The sequence below is a fragment of the Molothrus ater genome, chromosome 1, assembly GCF_012460135.2.
Source record: "Molothrus ater isolate BHLD 08-10-18 breed brown headed cowbird chromosome 1, BPBGC_Mater_1.1, whole genome shotgun sequence".
NCBI classification, from domain to species: Eukaryota; Metazoa; Chordata; class Aves; order Passeriformes; family Icteridae; genus Molothrus; species Molothrus ater.
Genome location: NC_050478.2, coordinates 126,816,160 through 126,824,600, shown reverse-complemented (window position 1 = coordinate 126,824,600; position 8,441 = coordinate 126,816,160).

Below are 8,441 nucleotides of genomic sequence, written 5' to 3'. Positions count from 1 at the left end.
TGGTGTTCCAAAGTTCATAGGCTGTGAAATATGAGAAAGTCTTTGGATTTATACTGCTTTTGAGAAATTGCCCATCAGTTTTTGGATAGGTCATGTACTGCAGCCAATATGGAATAAGCAAGGTCCTGGCTGAGAATAGCCCAGGCACTGACTGTTCTGCAAAGACAGCTCTTACACCTTTAATCACCTCACCAGCAATGCTGTTGGTGACAGGACATCACCCCACAAAGGGCCTGATCTTGGAATTATGGCAGTAGTCCAACTTGAGCAAAACAAAAACTGGCTGAGACCAGAAGACTTCTCTTCAAAGTATGCAAGAATCCTGACCAGACTGCACAGGCAACAAGTGCCTTACTCAGCCATCTTCAAGCCACTCAGATGCCCCTGGATGCTGAAGTGTCCACCAGTCTCTTCAAGTCACTGAAAACCAGTTACATGACTTTTAGAGAGAGAATGTTAATTTTTTTTCTTTTTCCCCAGAAGAAGCCTTTCAATCTGCTTTATCAGCCTATACCCTCTTGCCAGTGCACATAGGAGGTTCCTAGAACACAGCCACTCACAGCAAACTGAAAAAAAGGAAAGAGGAGGCTTTGTTTTGTTTTCTTTTAGCTCCATGATGCATAGGCATGAAGCCTGAAAAGAACAACTCAGTCCTTGACAAGCCTTCAAGTGGCATCTACTTCACTGTCCCAGTAGTGCAACTGCAGTTTACATGGATCTAGCCAAATTTCTGGTTCCTCTTCATAGGTGTCATATGAAGGAACAGTAAAAAGATTTCAAAATTATTAATTGCAACAGGGCTGTTGGAAGGTTCTGTATGAATGGAGGCATTTTAGAAACATGCCTATTAATATTTAAAAGCATTTCATCTGCACCCTATAGAAAGACGGAAAAAAAAAAAAAAGAAAAAAGAAGGACAACCTAGGGAAGCTTCAGTTTAAAGCCAAGCAATGCAAACAAGGAAAGATGAGAAGAGTAGAAAAGACTCCTTTGGGGATGTGGCCTTTATGGAAGAAGGAAGGTGAAATCTTACCCTTGTCAGTGAAGCTCATTTTACAGTACCAAAGAGGGCATTTCATTTTGGCAGGGTCCTGCTGTCTGCTTATTGGAGCCACTTATTGTGCAATCATTTCTGATTACAATGTGCAGAGCACTGTCTGGAGACAAATACTTTGGGATGCACAGAGTAACCTGGTATTTCCTGGTGGAATACCAAGCTTATCGCTTCCATGACACTAATCTCATAATTCACTCACCGAGCAATAAAGATTTCTCTTACAAATTAAATCTGTTTGATAATCCATTCTGTGCTTTGACATGCTTGGTATGCTGCTACTCATGTTCTTTCCTGAACAGCAGTTTAATATGGTGATTTGTGATGCCAGCAGGAGGCTCAGACAGGTGCATGGATAAATCGAGTTTCTCCATGTTTCCATTGTCAATGAAGAAATCTCATGGACTGCAAAATCTCTGTTTTCCCTGCCTTGCTATTTTGTGTAAATCCTTGTTGAGTGTTGTTTCTAAAAAAGTGAATACAGAAAGAAGCAATGCCAGCTAGCATTTCCTGACTTCATTTTTGTGAAGAAAGAAGAATGTTTGATTCTGTTTCAGTTTTGTTTTATTTATATTATGTTCCAGACTAAAGGCCACAAATTCAGGCCTCACAAATTCATTTTGATAGGTCCTGAATCTGTCCCAAATTTCTAGAAGCTAAAGACATCAAGAGACACAGTACAAAATTCTGAAGAAAAGGTATGGCCAGTAGGCAGTTCTGAACTCAATAAAGTAGTTTGGTTGTGCATGCACTGCACAAGTGTTAGTACTTTGAAAAGTACAGTGGCTTTATTTTCTAGCTTGCCTTTCGTTTAGTAGGAATAGCACTGTTTGTCATGAGAACATTCATTTTCTCTTATTCACTAGGTGTGACATGCTCTGAAAGTGCTGGTTCCTGGACATGCTCCTCATAGGGTAATCAACTGGAAAATATCCCATTTAGTAAATCTGTGGCATTAAGTAAAAATGGGCTCTCCACAACTGAGTATCAGTGAGGTTTCTTATGTTTCAACAAGCTGATCTGTTAGAACCACATCTGCAAAACATTTCAGTGTCTAACTCATAAGTGGAAATGTCTGTCTAGAAGAATGTGAAATAATGATGCTGATTTGGGCCCCTTCAGGGTGTGTTATAGTGATGACGCTGGGAAGGGTTGTTTTTGTTAGCATGGGATGTGGTATCTGAGCTCCTTTGTGGCCAGCTTCATCTGACCCAAACAAGATGGCAGGAAGGATATTGGACTCATCTTCCATGAGCCTCCAAGCTTCCAGGTCAGGTGCAGAGCAGATGAGAACTGAACCACAGGTCCAGGGCCCAGTTGCTGTGAAAAATGGCTTTCAGTCACTAAACCAACATTCAAAATGCTGCTTTTCTAAGGGTATATATTCCATAGTCCCATGGTTCTTAACAGCCAAGGTTCTGAGGTTGAAATTTCTCTGCTTCTGTAACACAGTGCCAGCTCCTTCATGCTGCTCCTCAGGTACCATCAAACCTGCCTGTGGAGCTGGAACACTTCTGGGACAGCTATGGAATGGTTGTTTGTCTGTTGTGCTTGAGTCCAGTGGGTAACCAAATTGGTTCTGGTTTTCTTTCATGTGCATTCGTTTTTATTTGTTCAGAGATGCTAAGTTGGTTGCCTTTGAAACTCAAAGAGGACAAGAGCACACAAACAAATGGGTTTCTCCAGCTTTCTAAATATTGGTTTACTCCTGGTTTCTGTAAGAAATGACATGAAATCCTGCTAATATCTAAGGTTATCTGTGGCCTTGTGACCTGTGAATCCTAACCTCAGTGCGACTCTGGTTGGAACACTAGAAAGTGAAAGGTCAGTGAAATGAGATAGTTTATGTATGGCAACAGGATTAGCAGTTTGGGCTGCTCTGAAGATATTAATTTGGACCATCCCATGGCAAATATTACTCAGGTGCGCTAAAGGGGAAAAAAGGAATTTTTGAACTCTTGAAAAGACAAAGTATCTGTTCCATTGCTGAATATGACTCCAGAGTAAATAAAGGCACTGAAATGAGTGGATTAGTTGGAGAATTAAAAATATACAATTATAAGTAGATATTTTCATTTCCCAATTAATTAGTCTTCATTAATCAAAAACTCTATTGAAATGTGGTTCTTGAAGCATGATATAAAACCTGTGAGAGAGCAATTAAAACATTCAGGATAATTCATTGTGCATAAATTGGTTAAATTTAGATTCTAAGAAGAAATTGGATTTTTGCTTTTACAACTGCTGAGAATTTGTCTTGAAGACTATTTTAATGTGTTTTTTTCAAATATAGTTCAGTTCCCATCTTGGAAACTATGGCTTTCTGTTCTTTGCTTCTTCCTTGCACACCTCTTGATGAGTTTCCTCTGTACACATAACTCTGGTCTAGTGAAAATATAGTAACTGCAATACACATTTTAGAATAGTTTTATGTTATTTCCCTTTCTCCATCACTCACTTTTTTTGAGCAACTTTTTACTCTGTACAAATGAAAATAGTTCTTTTCTTTCGGGAGGGTCTACACGGCTAAAAAGCCAGTGTATTTTTAATCCACTTGGAATAAACTGAAATCAGTGGGAGTTCAGTACTTTTAAAACTGAAAACATGTACCCAAATAGAAACTTCCTTTTGACATTTGTGCTGGACATCCTGACCATTTTTATTGGTCCCTACTGTTTCCTTTTCTTAGCTTTCTCATTTCATGTTTAGTTGATTCTGGTGATGAATTCATCTTTGGAAAAGCTTCTTTTCCAACCACAGGTGGCAGCAGACAGCAGAAGCTTAAGGGAAAAGGGCTTCTCTGCATCTCTGAGTGAGCTGAGATGACAGGGTAGCTTGCCTTGTTCCACAATGAGTGTTCTTTATAATTTTCTCCATGCATCCAGTGGCTACTTAAACTATATGTTTTACATATTTATATTATATTTAAGTGCACTGAAAATATAAGCATTTTTGATTTTTTACTCTCTGAGTGCTCACATGAATATATCTTAACCTGAACAGGTTAGTCACCCTATAAATCTTAGATTTCCAAGATTTTATATATACTTGCAATTAATCTATTTTAGATTATATCAAACTGAGGCAGTTTTTCTGATCTTTTCTCTGGGCTGTGAGGTAACTCATGCAGTCTGGAAAGGAGACTCAGAAGATGTGGGTGCCAAGCAAATTTGCTCAAGTCATTCAATCAAAAAGAAGCTGTGAGAAGCTTTTGGCTCCTGCCTAAATCTTCATTCATAAACCCATATTCACAGTCACAGATGTAAATTTTCTATCTCTGCCTTTCACATTGTTTTGGGTAAAATGGAACACTCCAAACTAATGCCAAAACTTTCATTACATGCTAAAACTGAGGGATATTAGACACATCTTCACCTATGTGGTTAGAAAACTGTCTGTCTGCTCCTGTAGCAAAAACTAGCACCGGTTCCTTAATCTAATAAATAGAAAAAATTAGTGGAAAAGCCTTTGGCTAGTGCCATTGTACTTTAAAAAAGATATTGAGATGTATTTGCATCGTCTTTGTCTTGTGACCAGGCATTCTAAAGTCATTCCAGAAGCGCTGCTTTGAAGCGTGCACAGCCTGCTGGTAAATGTGCAGAGACATCATCCCATGGGGACAGCTGTTGTGGTGGCTGCTGGGCCATGCTTCTCTCTGCTCTGGAACAGAAAGGTAATCCAAGAGAAATAGGTAGGAGGGAAATAGGGATGTAGGGGTGGAGCTTGCTAACACCCCCATTACCTGGATGAAGGTACAGATAGCCCTGATGTGGCTGGCCAGTGGGCAGCTGCTGGTCACAGGGATTTGTGGGAGCCAGGACCAGCATTTTTGGGCCTCATAATCTGCACTGATGTTGCTACCAGGAGTTCCAGATTTCCTGGAAAGACTGAATGAAACCCCTCAAAAAGGAAAGGGTTGTTTCTTGGCTGTATGATACCCCACGTGAAGGCAGAGCAGAAGATGGCGACAAGAACCATTGCATTAACTCAAGACTACTTTGCCTGGGGGTTTTACAGAAGAAACAGCACTGAGTGAAGCTATCAAAGAGGTTAAATAAGCATCTCTGGTGGATGAAATATGAACTCCAAACAAGAAGTGTTTAAATTAAAAAAAAGAAAGAAAAAACGAAAGAAAAAATTTCCTTCAAAGGAAGAGGAGTAATAACATGCAGGAGTTCTGCTCTATTACTCAAAATAAGTCAGTGGTTTGATGATGCAGCTGAGTGAGATCAGATCAGAGATGTGTAGTTTTCTTTAGAGTAGACAATGATTCTAAATATAAGTGAGTTGCAAAAGGATGGTGATTCAAATCTTTTAGTGGAAGAGTAAATATTATCTAAAGTTGATTATTCTACTGGTGGATTTGTGTCTCATGCTAAAAGCATGAACTGTTTTTCAAGCAGCGTGTTAGCAAAAATTCATCTAAGAAGGAACTGTTTTTTAGTATTGCTTTAGATTTTACCAGTGTACTTCCATTACACTGTAAATAATAAATAAAAGCAGAAAGTAAAAGGGTGATAATATTCCTTTTAGGCTTTGGAAAATTAATTGGATACTAATTGTGCTCTAATAAATGTGTTAACAGATTCTTCTGCTGAATTCTTCTTCATTTTTTCTTATCCAGTGCTTTCATCTTTGCCATTTTGCTATATTCTTTTTGTCAGACTGACTGCCTTTTTTTGCTGACCTTGCCTTCAGCTTCCTAATATGATTCCTTTGCACTCTTAGTTTTCATATTCTGTGATATACATTTTTCTTACTCAACTCTTTCTTGCCCACTTTAGTGTATCAAGATTCTCCTTTTTTTTTTTTACCTTGATTGAGATTTTTTCCCCTCCATTTCCACTGTGTCCGAGAAGCTGCCTATGAGTTACTCTTCTTGAGTCCCTTTCAGGGCTGACCTGGCAAAGCATCTGCTTCCTGTTAGGTGTAAAGAAGGACCTCTGTGTGCCTTATTGTTCACTTCACAATCTTGCAGAGCAAACAACAAGCGTCAAGAAATGTTCCTTACCCGTGGTTTGGTGGGGAGTGACTTTGCTCTCCCCACAGGTGGTGGTGTGAACACATGCATCTGCAGAGCTGTTAAACTTGGTGCTTGCCTCCTGTGACTACTTCCACACAGCAAAAGGCAAACACTGCCAGCAGTTTAAAAGGAGTCATAAGGGAACTACTAAAGTGGGAGTAAGGTGAGAAGTGTAAGAAGAGAAGGAAAATTTATGGTAACACTTCAAGGCTCAAGAATATTTCTATCAAAACACAGAACTGGTGTTTAGGCCTTGATGCACTTTAATATATCTTTTGGGGGTCATATTTACAGTATATATCCATTCTTTAGTGTTCTTTAATTGAAGTCACTGGCTCAAAAAACTGTACTGGGCATTAAAAATTTTATCTAGTGGAAGAAAAAAGTCTCTAATTTCACCAGATTTTGGATGAGCATAGGTACTATTTCATTATCAGTACTTAAAAGTCACACAGCAGAATGCAATATACTCTAAAGGAACTTTTTCATTTTTACAGGACTTGCTACACAGCTAACTTGACATAACCATCAGCAGCATGTCTTCTCAAAAATCCATACTAAATTGGTCCCTGTGCAAAGATTATAAAAACACACAGACAAACAAACCACTCAGAGCATATAAATAGAAATAATACCCATAGATTTCTACTCATATGAGCAAGAGCCAGGCAGAGGGGATTTGGACATTTCTAGAGGACAAGGGAGCTCCCACATTGTGTGATAGTCATGGCACAGAAAATATGAAGCTGCTGTGTCTCCCAGGTAATCCCTTCCTTTCAACTCTTCTCTATCTGTCTTACATTCATTATGTCATTACATATTCATACTGTCATTACAGTCCCATACCCCTGTCTTTCTCCTTCCTGCTATTGCTGCTTCTTTAGTGTTGTTGTTCTGGTTTTTTGTTGGGTTTTTTTTTTTTTTTTTTTTTTGTTTTGTTTTGTTTTTTTACCTTAAGAGATTAAAGCTCCTCTAGTTAAAATTTAAGCAAGATCATTTTGATTGTCTGTGTCAAGTTTTCTCTGGATGTATGGATTTGTGTGTGTGTGTGTCTGTGTGCACACACCACAGCTGAGAGTCAGAGAGCAGCAGCAAGCTGTATTCAGAGTTAGTGCCTCTCTCCTCAAGCTGTCCAGCCCATGTAAAAGCTGGTAGGTAGGAATGCTTTTTGGCACAGCTGCAGCACAGTCTGGTTGTAAATTACGCTTGATCCTACCTAGAGAATTAAGCTCTTGTTGTGATTGCTATTTCAGTTTTGTTCTTCCCAGAGGAGAAGGGGAAACTGTGCCAATCCCAAACGAGATTATTTGAGGCATGGTCAGAGCTGTGGTTTGAGCTTCTAGTCTGCAGAGAAGAAAGTTGTTTTTATAGCTGGAAGGATTTTTTAAGGAACTTTATCTTGGGACATAGTTGTACAAATGACTATAAATGATTTACCTACTTGAAAGGTCAGTACTGGATGCTAGGGCACTTAGGAAAGTGTGCATTTAAATAACATTTCCAGCCTCAAAAGATATTAAAAATTAAGGCTCAATATGCTTTGGAAAACATATCTATTATTTAGTCAAAACTTTGTGTATTCTTGTTTTATAAATCAGGAAACTATCTGTGAAGAGTAAATAGTAAAGTTACTATTACCACTGACCAATGACTATTTTTTTACTATTTGTCAAGGCAAGTAGGATTTTAATAGAAATCAACTCCAAATACAGAATTTTTAGGAATTGCAACTCTTCAAGTTATGCCAGTACATATTCATTCAACTTTGGGAGCAAAATGTACTTTTATGTCTATAGTTCCTTGCACCTTTAGTGTTGATTTAAAAAGCTGTGTTTCCCTGAAGGAACATAACAAGTCAATTAAGAAAAAATTCCTGAGAAAATGAGGATAAATTATTCTACATGACAAAGAGATGCTAAACCTGATCACTGTAGTGTTAAAAGGCATACAAATGGAGCAGAAGGAATTTCTGGGTAAGAGATCAGTGGAGATTTGACACTGCCACACATGATTGAATGATTGATAGGAGAACTCATCATAAAGCAAGGAAAACATCACATTTCAATTTGCATCTTTGTCTGTTGAATAAAAGAAATCTTGTATTTTAAAAATTGATAGTTTTATGATTTGAACCAAAGATAAGAAATATAGTCCCATTATTTTAATCAAGGAAATTCAATAAAAAATATTGGAGTAGGGACATGAAAAGTTAGAGATAATAATTACTGGATAAACTTGAATTAGAGTTTCTCCCTTCCTACAGTCTGTCTAAGCTTATTACTATTTCTTACATGGAGAGATAGTGGCTTTTGAAATGTTATCAGCCTGTCACAGAAAGCTATACTTGGAGCAAAGCAAAATCAC